General features: G+C 50.4%; 1 long non-coding RNA gene across 1 annotated transcript in view; it reads right to left on the bottom strand.

Moving 5' to 3' along the window:
• The window catches only part of LOC142476416 (uncharacterized), a 14,734-nt gene extending 1,331 nt beyond the window's left edge, over nucleotides 1-13,403 (bottom strand). Inside the window, exons 1-2 of the long non-coding RNA XR_012791657.1 lie at nucleotides 13,328-13,403; nucleotides 9,381-9,497 (exon numbers count right to left, since the gene is read on the bottom strand). This is a non-coding gene — a long non-coding RNA (uncharacterized LOC142476416). The remainder of the gene's footprint in view (nucleotides 1-9,380; nucleotides 9,498-13,327) is intronic.
• Between the last annotated feature and the right edge of the window lie 4,097 nt (nucleotides 13,404-17,500).

Here is a 17,500-nt window from a genome sequence, read left to right as displayed (position 1 = left end):
TACTACACCCTGCGCACAACGCTCTTACACTACTACACCCTGTGCACAGCGCTCTTACACTACTACACCCGCGCACAGCGCCCTTACACTACTACACCCCACGCACAGCGCTCTTACACTACTACACCCCGTGCACAGTGTTCTTACACTACTACACCCCGCGCACAGCGCTCTTACACTCCTACAACCCACGCACAGCACCCTTACACTACTACACCCCACGCACAGCGCTTTTACACTCCTACACCCCGCGCACAGCGCTATTACACTACTACACCCCGCGCACAGCGCTCTTACACTACTACACCCCGCGCACAGCACTCTTACACTACTACACCCCACGCACAGCGCTCTTACACTACTACACCCTGCGCACAGCGCTCTACACTACTACACCCCGCGCACAGCGCTCTTACACTAATATACCCCATGCACAGTGCTCTTACACTACTACACCCCGCGCACAGCGCTCTTACACTACTACACCCCGCGCACAGCACTCTTACACTACTACACCCCGCGCACAGCACTCTTACACTACTACACCCCACGCACAGCGCTCTTACACTACTACACCCCGCGCACAGCGCTCTTACACTATTACACCCCGCGCACAGCGCTCTTACACTACTACACCCCGCGCACAGCGCTCTTACACTACTACACCCCGTGCACAGCGTTCTTACACTAATACACCCCGCGCACAGCGCTCTTACACTTATACACACCGCGCACAGCGCTATTACACTACTACACCCCGCACACAGCGCTCTTACATTACTACACCCCGCGCACAGCGCTCTTACAATACTACACCCCGCGCACAGCGCTCTTACACTACTACACCCCGTGCACAGTGCCCTTACACTACTACACCCCGTGCACAGTGCCCTTACACTACTACACCCCGCGCACAGCGCTCTTACACTACTACACCCCGCGCACAGCCTTCTTACACTACTACACACCGCGCACAGCGCTCTTACACTACTACACCCCGCGCACAGCGCTCTTACACTACTACACCCCGTGCACAGCGCTCTTACACTTCTACACCACACGCACAGCGCTCTTACACTACTACACCCCGCGCGCAGCGCGCTTACACTACTACACCCCGCGCACAGCGCTCTTACACTATTACACCCCACGCACAGCGCTCTTACACTACTACACCCTGCGAACAGCGCTCTTACACTACTACACCCCACGCACAGCGCTCTTACACTACTACACCCTGCGCACAGCGCTCTTACACTACTACACCCCACGCACAGCGCTCTTACACTACTACACCCCGCGCACAGCGCTCTTACACTACTACACCCCGCGCACAGCGCTCTTACACTACTACACCCTGCGCACAGCGATCTTACACTACTACACCCCGCGCACAGCACTCTTACACTACTACACCCCGCGCACAGCGCCCTTACACTACTACACCCTGCGCACAACGCTCTTACACTACTACACCCTGCGCACAACGCTCTTACACTACTACACCCTGTGCACAGCGCTCTTACACTACTACACCCGCGCACAGCGCCCTTACACTACTACACCCCACGCACAGCGCTCTTACACTACTACACCCCGCGCACAGCGCTCTTACACTACTACACCCCACACCCAGCGCTCTTACACTGCTCCCCCACACCCAGCGCTCTTACACTGCTCTCCCCCACACCCAGCGCTCTTACACTGCTCTCCCTCCCACCCAGCGCTCTTACACTGCTCCCCCCACACCCAGCGCTCTTACACTGCTCCCCCCACGCCCAGCGCTCTTACACTGCTCCCCCCACACCCAGCGCTCTTACACTGCTCCCCCCACACCCAGCGCTCTTACACTGCTCCCCCCCACACCCAGCATTCTTAAACTGCTCCCCCCACACCCAGTGCTCTTACACCCCACGCACAGCGCTTTTACACTCCTACACCCTGCGCACAGCGCTCTTACACTACTACACCCCGCGCACAGCGCTCTTACACTACTACACCCCGCGCACAGCACTCTTACACTACTACACCCCGCGCACAGCGCTCTTACAGTACTACACCCCGCGCACAGCACTCTTACACTACTACACCCCACGCACAGCGCTCTTACACTACTACACCCCGCGCACAGCACTCTTACACTACTACACCCTGCGCACAGCACTCTTACACTACTACACCCCACGCACAGCGCTCTTACACTACTACACCCCGCGCACAGCGCTCTTACACTATTACACCACGCGCACAGCGCTCTTACACTACTACACCCCGCGCACAGCGCTCTTACACTACTACACCCCATGCACAGCACTCTTACACTTATACACCCCGCGCACAGCGCTATTACACTACTACACCCCGCGCACAGCGCTCTTACATTACTACACCCCGCGCACAGCGCTCTTACACTACTACACCCCGCGCACAGCGCTCTTACACTACTACACCCCGTGCACAGTGCCCTTACACTACTACACCCCGCGCACAGTGCCCTTACACTACTACACCCCGCGCACAGCGCTCTTACACTACTACACCCCGCGCACAGCCTTCTTACACTACTACACACCGCGCACAGCGCTCTTACACTACTACACCCCGCGCACAGCGCTCTTACATTACTACACCCCGCGCACAGCGCTCTTACACTACTACACCCCGCGCACAGCGCTCTTACACTACTACACCCCGTGCACAGTGCCCTTACACTACTACACCCCGCGCACAGTGCCCTTACACTACTACACCCCGCGCACAGTGCTCTTACAATACTACACCCCACGCACAGCGCTCTTACACTATTACACCCTGCGCAGAGCGCTCTTACACTAATATACCCTGCAAACAGCGCTCTTACACTACTACACACCGCGCACAGCGCTCTTACACTACTACACCCCACGCACAGCGCTCTTACACTACTACACCCCACGCACAGCGCTCTTACACTACTACACCCCGCGCACAGCGCTCTTACACTTATACACCCTGCGCACAGCGCTCTTACACTACTACACCCAGCGCACAGTGCTCTTACACTACTACACCCCACGCACAGTGCTCTTACACTACTACACCCCGCGCACAGCGCTCTTACACTTCTACACCCCGCGCACAGCACTCTTACACTACTACACCCCGCGCACAGCGCTCTTACACTACTACACCCCGCGCACAGCGCTCTTACACTTATACACCCTGCGCACAGCGCTCTTACACTACTACACCCCGCTCGCACAGCGCTCTTACAATACTACACACCGCGCACAGCGCTCTTACACTATTACACCCTGCGCACAGTGCTCTTACACTAATATACCCTGCGCACAGCGCTCTTACACTACTACACCCCGCGCACAGCGCTCTTACACTACTACACCCCGCGCACAGCGCTCTTACACTACTACAGCCGCGCACAGCACTCTTACACTACTACACCCCGCGCACAGCGCTCTTACACTACTACACCCCGCGCACAGCGCTCTTACACTTATACACCCTGCGCACAGCGCTCTTACACTACACCCCGCGCACAGCGCTCTTACACTACTTCACCCCGCGCACAGTGCTCTTACACTACTACACCCCACGCACAGCACTCTTACACTACTACACCCCGCGCACAGTGCTCTTACACTACTATACCCCGCGCACAGCGCTCTTACACTTATACGCCTTGCGCACAGCGCTCTTACACTACTACACCCCGCTCGCACAGCGCTCTTACACTAGTATACCCCGCTCACAGCGCTCTTATACTACTACACCCCGCGCACAGCGCTCTTACACTACTACACCCCGCGCACAGTGCTCTTACACTACTACACCAGTGCACAGCGCTCATACACTACTACACCCCACGCACAGCGCTCTTACACTACTACACCCTGCGCACAGTGCTCTTACACTACTACACCCCGTGCACAGTGCTCTTACACTACTACACCCTGTGCACAGCGCTCTTACACTAGTATACCCCGCTCACAGCGCTCTTATACTACTACACCCAGCGCACAGCGCTCTTACACTACTACACCCCGCTCACAGCACTCTTACACTACTACACCAGTGCACAGCGCTCTTACACTACTACACCCCACGCACAGCGCTCTTACACTACTACACCCTGCGCACAGTGCTCTTACACTACTACACCCCGTGCACAGTGCTCTTACACTACTACACCCTGCGCACAGCGCTCTTACACTACTACACCCCGCGCACAGCGCTCTTACACTTATACACCCCGCACACAGCGCTCTAACACTCCTACACCCTGCTCACAGCGCTCTTATACTACTACACCCCGCGCACAGCGCTCTTACACTACTACACCCTGCGCACAGCGCTCTTACACTACTTCACCCCGCGCACAGCACTCTTACACTACTACACCCTGCGCACAGCGCTCTTACACTACTACACCCCTCGCACAGCGCTCTTACACTACTACACCCCACGCACAGCGCTCTTACACTACTACACCCCGCACACAGCGCTCTTACACTACTACACCCCACGCACAGTGCTCTTACACTATTACACCCTGCGCACAGCGCTCTTACACTACTACACCATGCGAACAGCGCTCTTACACTAATATACCTTGCGCACAGTGCTCTTACACTACTACACCCCGCGCACAGCGCTCTTACACTACTACACCCCGCGCACAGCGCTCTTACACTACTACACCCCACGCACAGTGCTCTTACACTACTACACCCCGCGCACAGCGCTCTTACACTACTACAGCCGCGCACAGCGCTCTTACACTACTACACCCCGCACACAGCGCTCTTACACTCCTACACCCCGCGCACAGCGCTCTTACACTACTACACCCCGCGCACAGCGCTCTTACACTACTACACCCCGCGCACAGCGCTCTTACACTCCTACACCCCGCGCACAGTGCTCTTACACTACTACACCCCGCACACAGTGCTCTTACACTACTACACCCCAAGCACAGCGTTCTTACACTACTACACCCCACGCACAGCGCTCTTACACTACTACACCCCACGCACAGCGCTCTTACACTCCTACACCCCGCACACAGTGCTCTTACACTACTACACCCCGCGCACAGGGCTCTTACACTAATACACCCCGCGCACAGCGCTCTTACACTATTACACCCGCGCACAGCGCTCTTACACTACTACACCCCACGCACAGCGCTCTTACACTACTACACCCCGCGCACAGCGCTCTTACACTCCTACACCCAGCACACAGTGCTCTTACACTACTACACCCCACGCACAGCGCTCTTACACTACTACACCCCACGCACAGCGCTCTTACACTCCTACACCCAGCACACAGTGCTCTTACACTACTACACCCCACGCACAGCGCTCTTACACTACTACACCCCGCGCACAGAGCTCTTACACTACTACACCCTGCGCACAGAGCTCTTACACTACTACACCCCGCGCACAGAGCTCTTACACTACTACACCCTGCGCACAGCGCTCTTACACTCCTACACCCTGCGCACAGCGCTCTTACACTACTACACCCCGCGCACAGCGCTCTTACACTACTACACCCAGCACACAGTGCTCTTACACTACTACACCCCGCACAGCGCTCTTACACTACTACACCGCGCGCAAAGCGCTCTTACACTACTACACCCTGCGCACAGCGCTCTTACACTACTACACCCCATGCACAGAGCTCTTACACTACTACACCCCGCGCACAGAGCTCTTATACTAATATACCCCGCGCACAGTGCTCTTACACTACTACACCCCGCGCACAGCGCTCTTACACTACTACACCCTGCGCACAGCGCCCTTACAATACTACACCCCGCGCACAGTCCTCTTACACTACTACACCCCACGCACAGTGCTCTTACACTAATATACCCAGCGCACAGCGCTCTTACACTACTACAGCCCGTGCACAGCGCTCTTACACTACTACACCCAGCACACAGCGCTCTTACACTACTACACCCCGCGCACAGTGCTCTTACACTACTACACCCTGCGCACAACGCTCTTACACTACTACACCCCGCGCACAGTGCTCTTACACTACTACACCCTGCGCACAACGCTCTTACACTACTACACCCCGCGCACAGAGCTCTTATACTAATATACCCCGCGCACAGCGCTCTTACACTACTACATTCCGCGCACAGCGCTCTTACACTACTACACCCCGCGCACAGTGCCCTTACACTAATATAACCCACACACACGCCCTTACACTACTACACCCGCGCACAGCGCTCTTACACTACTACTTCCTGCGCACAGCGCTCTTACACTACTACACCCCGCGCACAGCGCTCTTACACTACTACACCCTGCGCACAGCGCTCTTACACTACAACACCCCACGCACACAGCGCTCTTACACTACTACACCCCGCGCACAGCGCTATTACACTAATATACCCCACGCACAGCGCCCTTACACTACTACACCCCGCGCACAGCGCTCTTACACTACTACACCCCGTGCACAGCGCTCTTACTAATATACCCTGCGCACACGCCCTTACACTACTACACCCCGCGCACAGCGCTCTTACACTACTACACCCCGCGCACAGCGCTCTTACACTAATATACCCCGAGCACAGTGCTCTTACACTACTACACCCCGCGCACAGCGCTCTTACACTACTACACCCCACGCACAGCGCTCTTACACTACTACACCCTGCGCACAGCGCTCTTACACTACTATACCCCGCGCACAGCGCTCTTACACTACTACACCCCGCGCACAGCGCTCTTACACTACTACACACCGCGCACAGCGCTCTTACACTACTACACACCGCGCACAGCGCTCTTACACTAATATACCCCGTGCACACGCCCTTACACTACTACACCCCACGCACAGTACTCTTACACTACTACACCCCGCGCACAGCGCTCTTACACTACTACACCCCACGCACAGCGCCCTTACACTACTATATCACACACACAGCGCTCTTACACTACTACACCCCACACACAGTGCTCTTACACTACTACACCCCGCGCACAGCACTCATACACTACTACACCCTGCGCACAGCGCTCTTACACTACTACACCCCGCGCACAGCGCTCTTACACTACTACACCCCGCGCACAGCACTCATATACTACTACACCCCGCGCACAGCACTCTTACACTACTACACCCCGCGCACAGCACTCTTACACTACTACACCCCACGCACAGCACTCTTACACTACTACACCCCACGCACAGTGCTCTTACACTACTACACCCGGCGCACAGCGCTCTTACACTACTACACCCCGCGCACAGCGCTCTTACACTACTACACCCCACACCCAGCACTCTTACACTGCTCCCCCCCACACCCAGCGATCTTACACTGCTCCCCCCCACACCCAGCGCTCTTACACTGCTCCCCCCACACCCAGTGCTTTTACACTGCTCCCCCCCACACCAAGCGCTCTTACACTGCTCTCCCCCACACCCAGCACTCTTACACTAATCCCCCCCACACCCAGCGCTCTTACACTGCTCCCCCACACACAGCGCTCTTACACTGCTCCTCCCCCCACACCCAGCGCTCTTACACTGCTCCCCCCCACACCTAGCGCTCTTACACTGCTCCCCCACACACCCAGCGCTCTTACACTGCTCCCCCCACACCCAGCGCTCTTACACTGCTCCCCCCCACACCCAGCGCTCATACACTGCTCCCCCCCCACCCAGCGCTCTTATACTGCTCCCCCCCACACCCAGCGCTCTTACACTGCTCCCCCCACCCAGCGCTCTTACACTACTACACCCCGCGCACAGCGCTCTTACACTACTACACCCCGCGCACAGCGCTCTTACACTACTACACCCCGCTCACAGCGCCCTTACACTACTACACCCCACGCACAGCGCTCTTACACTACTACACCGCGCGCACAGCGCTCTTACACTACTACACCCCACACCCAGCGCTCTTACACTGCTCCCCCACACCCAGCGCTCTTACACTGCTCTCCCCCACACCCAGTGCTCTTACACTGCTCCCCCCCACACCCAGCGCTCTTACACTGCTCCCCCCCACACCCAGCGCTCTTACACTGCTCTCCCTCCCACCCAGCGCTCTTACACTGCTCCCCCCACACCCAGCGCTCTTACACTGCTCCCCCCACACCCAGCGCTCTTACACTGCTCCCCCCACACCCAGCGCTCTTACACTGCTCCCCCCACACCCAGCGCTCTTACACTGCTCCCCCCCACACCCAGCATTCTTAAACTGCTCCCCCCACACCCAGTGCTCTTACACTGCTCCCCCCCACACATCCAGCGCTCTTACACTGCTCTCCCTCCCACCCAGCGCTCTAACACTGCTCCCCCCACACCCAGCGCTCTTACACTGCTCCCCCCACACCCAGCACTCTTACACTGCTCCCCCCACACCCAGCGCTCTTACACTGCTCCACCCACACCCAGCGCTCTTACACTGCTCCACCCACACCCAGCGCTCTTATACTGCTCCCCCCACACCCAGCGCTCTTACACTGCTCCCCCCACACCCAGCGCTCTTACACTGCTCCCCCCCCTACACCCAGCTCTCTTACATTGCTCCCCCCAGACCCAGCTCTCTTACACTGCTCCCCCCCCCCTACACCCAGCTCTCTTACACTGCTCCCCCCACACCCAGCTCTCTTACACTGCTCCCCCCACACCCAGAGCTCTTACACTGCTCCCCCCACACCCAGCGCTCTTACACTGCTCCCCCATCCTACGCTCTTACATTGCACCCCCCCTTCGCTCTTACACTGCACCCCCCAGCGCTCTTACACTGCACCCCCATCCTACGTTCTTACACTGCACCCCCCTCCTACGCTCTTACACTGCACCCCCCCGCGCTCTTACACTGCACCCCCCTCCTACGCTCTTACACTGCACCCCCCCAGCGCTCTTACACTGCACCCCCCCCCGTGCTCTTACACTGCACCCCCCTCCTACGCTCTTACACTGCACCCCCCTCCTACGCTCTTACACTGCACCCCCCTCCTACGCTCTTACATTGCACCCCCCCTTCACTCTTACACTGCACCCCCCCGCGCCCTTACACTGCACCCCCCCTCAGCGCTCTTGCACTGCTCCCCCCTGCGCTCTTACACTGCACCCCCCCCCCAGCGCTCTTACACTGCACCCCCCCGCGCTCTTACAGTGCGCCCCCCCCGCTCTTACACTGCACACACCCCCGCGCTCTTACACTGCACCCCACTCCCCCCCGCGCTCTTAAACTGCACCCCCCCGCACCCCGCTCTTACACTGCAACCCCCTCCCCCCGCTCTTACACTGCGCCCCCCCCCCCCCCGCTCTTACACTGCACCCCCCCCCCCCCGCGCCCTTACCTAGCAGAGCCTGGAACAAATTGCTCTGAAAGATGCTGATGAGATTTTCTGCTTTGACATGTAGAGTGTGATCGAGTATTAACGTCTGCTCCATAAGGTGTAGCACAGTCTGCGTGTCTGCTGGGGAGACCCCCCCCCCTTATAAGAACACCCCTTTCCAATTTAACAGGAGCACCCCTTTATAAGAGCATCCCATTCCGATATCATAAGGACACCCCCTTTATAGGAGCATCCCATTCCAATATCATAAGGACACCCCCTTTATAAGAACACCCCATTCCAATATCATACGGACACCCCCTTTATAAGAACACCCCATTCCCATATCATAAGGACACCCCCTTTATAGGAGCATCCCATTCCAATATCATAAGGACACCCCCTTTATAAGAACCCCCCATTCCCATATCATAAGGACACCCCCTTTATAAGAACACCCCATTCCAATATCACAAGGACACCCCCTTTATAAGAACCCCCCATTCCCATATCATAAGGACACCCCCTTTATAAGAACACCCCATTCCATTATCATAAGGACACCCCCTTTATAGGAGCATCCCATTCCAATATCATAAGGACACCCCCTTTATAAGAACACCCCATTCCCATATCATAAGGACACCCCCTTTATAAGAACACCCAATTCCCATATCATAAGGACACCCCCTTTATAAGAACACCCCATTCCCATATAATAAGGACACCCCCTTTATAAGAACATCCCATTCCCATATCATAAGGACACCCCCTTTATAAGGACGCCCCATTCCCATATCATAAGGACACCCCCTTTATAAGGACGCCCCATTCCCATATTATAGGAACACCCCCTTTATAAAAACATCCCATTCCCATATCTTAAGGACACCCCCTTTATAAGAACAACCCATTCCCATATTATAGGAACGCCCCCTTTATAAGAACACCCCATTCCCATATCATAAGGACACCCCCTTTATAAGAACACCCCATTCCCATATCATAAGGACACCCCCTTTATAAGAACACCCCATTCCCATATCATAAGGACACCCCCTTTATAAGAACACCCCATTCCCATATTATAGGAACACCCCCTTTATAAGAACACCCCATTCCCATATCATAAGGACACCCCTTTATAAGAACACCCAATTCCCATATCATAAGGACACCCCCTTTATAAGAATGCCCCATTCCCATATTATAGGAACACCCCCTTTATAAGAACACCCCATTCCCATATTATAGGAACACCCCTTTATAAGAACATCCCATTCCCATATCATAAGAACACCCCCTTTATAAGAACACCCCATTCCCATATCATAAGGACACCCCCTTTATAAGAACACCCCATTCCCATATCATAAGGACACCCCCTTTATAAGAACACCCCATTCCCATATTATAGGAACACCCCTTTCTAAGAACACCCCATTTCCATATTATAGAAACACCCCCTTTATAAGAACACCCCATTCCCATATTATAGGAACACCCCTTTCTAAAAACACCCCATTCCCATATTATAGGAACACCCCCTTTATAAGAACACCCCATTCCCATATTATAGGAACACCCCTTTATAAGAACATCCCATTCCCATATCATAAGGACACCCCCTTTATAAGAACACCCCATTCCCATATCATAAGGACACCCCCTTTATAAGAACACCCCATTCCCATATCATAAGGACACCCCCTTTATAAGAACACCCCATTCCCATATTATAGGAACACCCCTTTCTAAGAACACCCCATTTCCATATTATAGGAACACCCCCTTTATAAGAACACCCCATTCCCATATTATAGGAACACCCCCTTTATAAGAACACCCCATTCCCATATCATAAGGACACCCCCTTTATAAGAACACCCCATTCCCATATTATAGGAACACCCCTTTCTAAGAACACCCCATTTCCATATTATAGGAACACCCCCTTTATAAGAACACCCCATTCCCATATTATAGGAACACCCCCTTTATAAGAACACCCCATTCCCATATCATAAGGACACCCCCTTTATAAGAACACCCCATTCCCGTATCATAAGGACACCCCCTTTATAAGAACACCCCATTCCCATATTATAGGAACACCCCCTTTATAAGAACACCCCATTCCCATATTATAGGAACACCCCCTTTATAAGAATGCCCCATTCCCATATCATAAGGACACCCCCTTTATAAGAACACCCCATTCCAATATCATAAGGACACCCCCTTAATAAGAACACCCCATTCCAATATCATAAGGACACCCCCTTTATAAGAACGCCCCATTCCCATATAAGGACACCCCCTTTATAAGAACGCCCCATTCCCATATCATAAGGACACCCCCTTTATAAGAACGCCCCATTCCCATATCATAAGGACACCCCCTTTATAAGAACACCCCATTCCAATATCATAAGGACACCCCCTTTATAAGAACGCCCCATTCCCATATTATAGAAACACCCCCTTTATAAGAATGCCCCATTCCCATATTATAGGAACACCCACTTTATAAGAACACCCCATTCCCATATTATAGGAACACCCCTTTATAAGAACATCCCATTCCCATATCATAAGGACACCCCCTTTATAAGAACATCCCATTCCATATCATAAGGACATCCCCTTTATAAGAACACCCCATTCCCATATTATAGGAACACCCCCTTTATAAGAACACCCCATTCCCATATTATAGGAACACCCCCTTTATAAGAACACCCCATTCCCATATCATAAGGACACCCCTTTATAAGAACACCCAATTCCCATATCATAAGGACACCCCCTTTATAAGAATGCCCCATTCCCATATTATAGGAACACCCCCTTTATAAGAACACCCCATTCCCATATTATAGGAACACCCCTTTATAAGAACATCCCATTCCCATATCATAAGAACACCCCCTTTATAAGAACACCCCATTCCCATATCATAAGGACACCCCCTTTATAAGAACACCCCATTCCCATATCATAAGGACACCCCCTTTATAAGAACACCCCATTCCCATATTATAGGAACACCCCTTTCTAAGAACACCCCATTTCCATATTATAGGAACACCCCCTTTATAAGAACACCCCATTCCCATATTATAGGAACACCCCCTTTATAAGAACACCCCATTCCCATATCATAAGGACACCCCCTTTATAAGAACACCCCATTCCCATATCATAAGGACACCCCCTTTATAAGAACACCCCATTCCCATATCATAAGGACACCCCCTTTATAAGAACACCCCATTCCCATATTATAGGAACACCCCTTTCTAAAAACACCCCATTCCCATATTATAGGAACACCCCCTTTATAAGAACACCCCATTCCCATATTATAGGAACACCCCTTTATAAGAACATCCCATTCCCATATCATAAGGACACCCCCTTTATAAGAACACCCCATTCCCATATCATAAGGACACCCCCTTTATAAGAACACCCCATTCCCATATCATAAGGACACCCCCTTTATAAGAACACCCCATTCCCATATTATAGGAACACCCCTTTCTAAGAACACCCCATTTCCATATTATAGGAACACCCCCTTTATAAGAACACCCCATTCCCATATTATAGGAACACCCCCTTTATAAGAACACCCCATTCCCATATCATAAGGACACCCCCTTTATAAGAACACCCCATTCCCATATCATAGGGACACCCCCTTTATAAGAACACCCCATTCCCATATTATAGGAACACCCCCTTTATAAGAACACCCCATTCCCATATTATAGGAACACCCCCTTTATAAGAACACCCCATTCCCATATCATAAGGACACCCCCTTTATAAAAACACCCCATTCCCATATTATAGGAACACCCCCTTTATAAGAACACCCCATGACCCCTAGTATAAGTCCACCCCCTCTTGTAAGATCAGTAAGGCGGGTGTAACGGGCGGGAGAACGCCCCATAAGGTACCTTGCTTCTTGGCCGGCATTTCTCCGCTCCGGAGACACCCTCTCTAATCCCCTAATCTCTCAGGGGAACAGCCGGGAATCCTAATCAGATTAATGGAGTACTGCTGGGCCTGCGGGATTCTGGGTAATGTGGTCCACCCTTCGGACGCCACCCCTCCCCCTCGTGACCAGGGCGTGATATAATAAGGTTTATCCTACAGCTTATAGGGTGACGTGTGTGTGGGACAGTGACCCTGACTTTTAATGGGGTGAACCCATAGACGAGGGGGGGCTGACTCAGGTCAGGTTGTAAGGATACCCCTGCTTCAGCACAGGTGGCTCAATCAGTGGTTCAGTCAATGACTGACACCCACTCAATCATCGGCCAACGGCTGAGCCACCTGTGCTGAAGCAGGGATATTTTTGAAACCTGACCTGTTGGTGGCCCTGGAGGCCTGGAGTTGGCCGCCCCCCCATGCCCTACAAACATTTGCAGGGCGAGTCACGTGTGGATGACAGGGTGACCCTACAGAAGTGTATGGGGTCACAGATCTTGCGATCCTATTAAACTCTAAGGGCAGTGGGTGTGTACAAGGGAGGGACCCCATGGAAGTCTGTCTCATATAGGGATGACGTGGATACACACGGTGACCCCATTAAAGTGTATAGGGGGGTGTTGTATGTAAGAGGGTGATCCCATTACAGTTTAGGAGGTGCATTAAGATGTGTGTCATGGGGTGGTCCTACTGATGTCTGTGGGGTTATTGATGCGTGCAAAAAGGCCATACTGAATTTTAAAGGACGATCCCATTAAAATCTGTAGGGTCAGCAGTGGTGCATAGTAGCGTCATTTCAATGCTCTGAAATGGAAGGACGCGTCCGCTCTTTGGGTTGGACATCAATGGAATGTGAGAGGTAATTGGGCAACGTTTTAACCCCAAATCCCCAAAAAAGGGGAGATTTAAGCAAAAAAGTGGTATATGTTTCTCTAAGATGCATGCGGCAGCCATCTTACTACAGGCACATTATAGGGGTTATAGAGACAGCAGCCATCTTACTACAGGCACATTATAGGGGTTATAGAGACAGCAGCCATCTTACTACAGGCACATTATAGGGGTTATAGAGACAGCAGTCATCTTACTACAGGCACATTATAGGGGTTATAGAGACAGCAGCCATCTTACTACAGGCACATTATAGGGGTTATAGAGACAGCAGCCATCTTACTACAGGCACATTATAGGGGTTATAGAGACAGCAGTCATCTTACTACAGGCACATTATAGGGGTTATAGAGACAGCAGCCATCTTACTACAGGCACATTATAGGGGTTATAGAGACAACAGCCATCTTACTGCCGGTATTGTATATATACCCTGTTTGGCAGCCATCTTGCTGCAGGTATTGAACTGGAACAGTGGCCATCTTGCTGCAGGCATCTTTCATTAACAGCAACCATCTTTCTGCAGGCAGGGTATATCCAGCATGCACTGGGCTTCGGTTTCCCAGAACCCTTTGCAGTCACCACAAGGGAGTGTGCACCCAGCACTGGTGTGCAAAGCACATGCAATGTGTAATCATTGTATATATATATATATATTTTTTTTTTTATATATATATATATATATATATATAATCAAAAAATAAATAGACGATACCGTTCTGTGGCTAACGAAATGCTTTTATTTGTGCGAGCTTTCGAGATACACTGATCTCTTCTTCCGGCGATGTTACAATGAATGAAGCAAAAGGTATACTTAAAAACAGTGTCTCTTGGAATGTTATCTGTGCTGTTCCTTCCCCCGGTGTGGATGTGTTTTATGGCTGGAGGTGTCAAAAGGTTACTGAAAGCAAGTGAAGAAAAAGTGTGTATGTGTATCAGTGTGAATAAAAATGAATGGAGAGCCCACAGTATAAACAGTGCTCTACACAAGGTGTGTGTGGAGTGAGAGGGGATATAAATGGTGTGGGTGGGTGTGGAAATGTGAGAGTTGGTAGCACAACTAAAAGTGTGTGTGGATACTATGTGGTCCCTATTGGTGTATATGGATGGAAAAACAAGGAGTATAAGTATGTGTGAGAGACATCTGTGTGTGCATACATATAGCACAGCATGTACCGACATGGCCTATAGCGCTCATGGGAAGAGAGTTCACTAGTGTCAGTAATGACTCATAAAATTTCGATCTCTGTTTAGGCCACTGCTAAGTGTCCCGAACAGTTGCATAAATTTGTATTCATGCAACCGTCTCTCTTTCGGGGTTTTAAGATTACCTTTGAGTATGGCAACCCTCAGATCGTTCATCTTATGGCCAGAGTCAGAGAAATGTTCACCAACAGGACTGTCTCTTGTACCGCGTGTGATGCTGTGGCATCTATCTATCTATCTATGTGTCTATCTATCTATCTATCTATCTATCTATCTATCTATCTATCTATCTATCTGTCTGTCTATCTATCTATCTATCTATCTGTCTGTGCATCTATCTATCTATCTGTGCATCTATCTATCTATCTATCTATCTATCTATCTATCTATCTATCTATCTATCTATCTATCTATCTGTGTATCTATCTATCCATCCATCCGTCTGTCTATCTATCCATCTGTGTATCTATCTATCTATCTATCTATCTATCTATCTATCTATCTATCCATCTGTGTATCTATCTATCCATCTGTGTATCTATCAATCCATCCATCTATCTAGCCATCAATCTATCTGTGTATCTATCTATCCATCTGTGTATCTATCCATCCATCCATCTATCTAGCCATCAATCTATCTGTGTATCTATCTGTCTGTGCATCTATCTATCTATCTATCTATCTATCTATCTATCTATCTATCTATCTATCTATCGGTGTATCTATCTATCTATCTATCCATCTGTGTATCTATCTATCTATCTATCTATCTATCTATCTATCTATCTATCTGTGTATCTATCCATCCATCCATCTATCTATCCATCTGTGTATCTATCTATCTATCTATCTATCTATCTATCTATCTATCTATCTATCTATCTATCTACATATCTATCTATCTATCTATCTATCTATATATCTATCTATCTATCTATCTATCTATCTATCTATCTATCTATCTATCTATCTATCTGTATATCTATCCATCCATCCATCTATCTAGCCATCTGTGTATCTATCTATCTATCCATCTGTGTATCTATCTATCCATCTGTGTATATATCTATCTATCTATCTATCTGTGTATCTATCTATCCGTCTGTCTATCTATTAGTCTATCTATCTGTGTATCTATCTATCCATCTGTGTATCTATCTATCTATCTATCTATCTATCTATCTATCTGTGTGTCTATCCATCCACCTGTGTATCTATCTATCTATCTATCATCTGTGTATCTATCTATCTATCTATCTATCCATCCATCCGTGTATCTATCTATCATCTGTGTATCTATCCATCCATCTGTGTATCTATCTATCTATCTATCCATCCATCTGTGTATCTATCCATCCATCCATCTATCTAGCCATCAATCTATCTGTGTATCTATCTGTCTGTGCATCTATCTATCTATCCATCTATCCATCTATCCATCTATCTGTGTATCTATCTATCTATCCATCCATCCATCTATCTATCCATCTGTGTATCTGTCTATCCATCTGTGTATCTATCTATCCATCTGTGTATCTATCTATCCATCTATCTATCTATCTATCTATCTATCTGTGTATCTATCTATCCATCCATCCATCCGTCTGTCTATCTATTAGTCTATCTATCTATCCATCTGTGTATCTATCTATCCATCTGTGTATCTATCTATCCATCTGTGTATCTATCTATCTATCTATCTATCCATTTGTGTATCTATCTATCCATCTGTGTATCTATCTATCCATCTGTGTATCTATCTATCCATCTGTGTATCTATCTATCTATCCATCCATCTGTGTATCTATCTATCCATCTGTGTGTCTATCTATCCATCTGTGTATCTATCTATCTGTCTATCTATCCATCTGTGTATCTATCTATCTATCCATCCATCTGTGTATCTATCTATCCATCTGTGTATCTATCCATCCATCTGTGTATCTATCTATCCATCTGTGTATCTATCTATCTGTGTATCTATCCATCTGTGTATCTATCCATCCATCTGTGTATCAATCTATCTATCTATCTGTGTATCT

Source organism: Ascaphus truei, unplaced genomic scaffold (assembly GCF_040206685.1).
Source record: "Ascaphus truei isolate aAscTru1 unplaced genomic scaffold, aAscTru1.hap1 HAP1_SCAFFOLD_1586, whole genome shotgun sequence".
Taxonomy (NCBI): Eukaryota; Metazoa; Chordata; class Amphibia; order Anura; family Ascaphidae; genus Ascaphus; species Ascaphus truei.
Note: the sequence above shows the minus strand (reverse complement) of the source record. Positions and strands in the feature narration are given on the sequence as shown.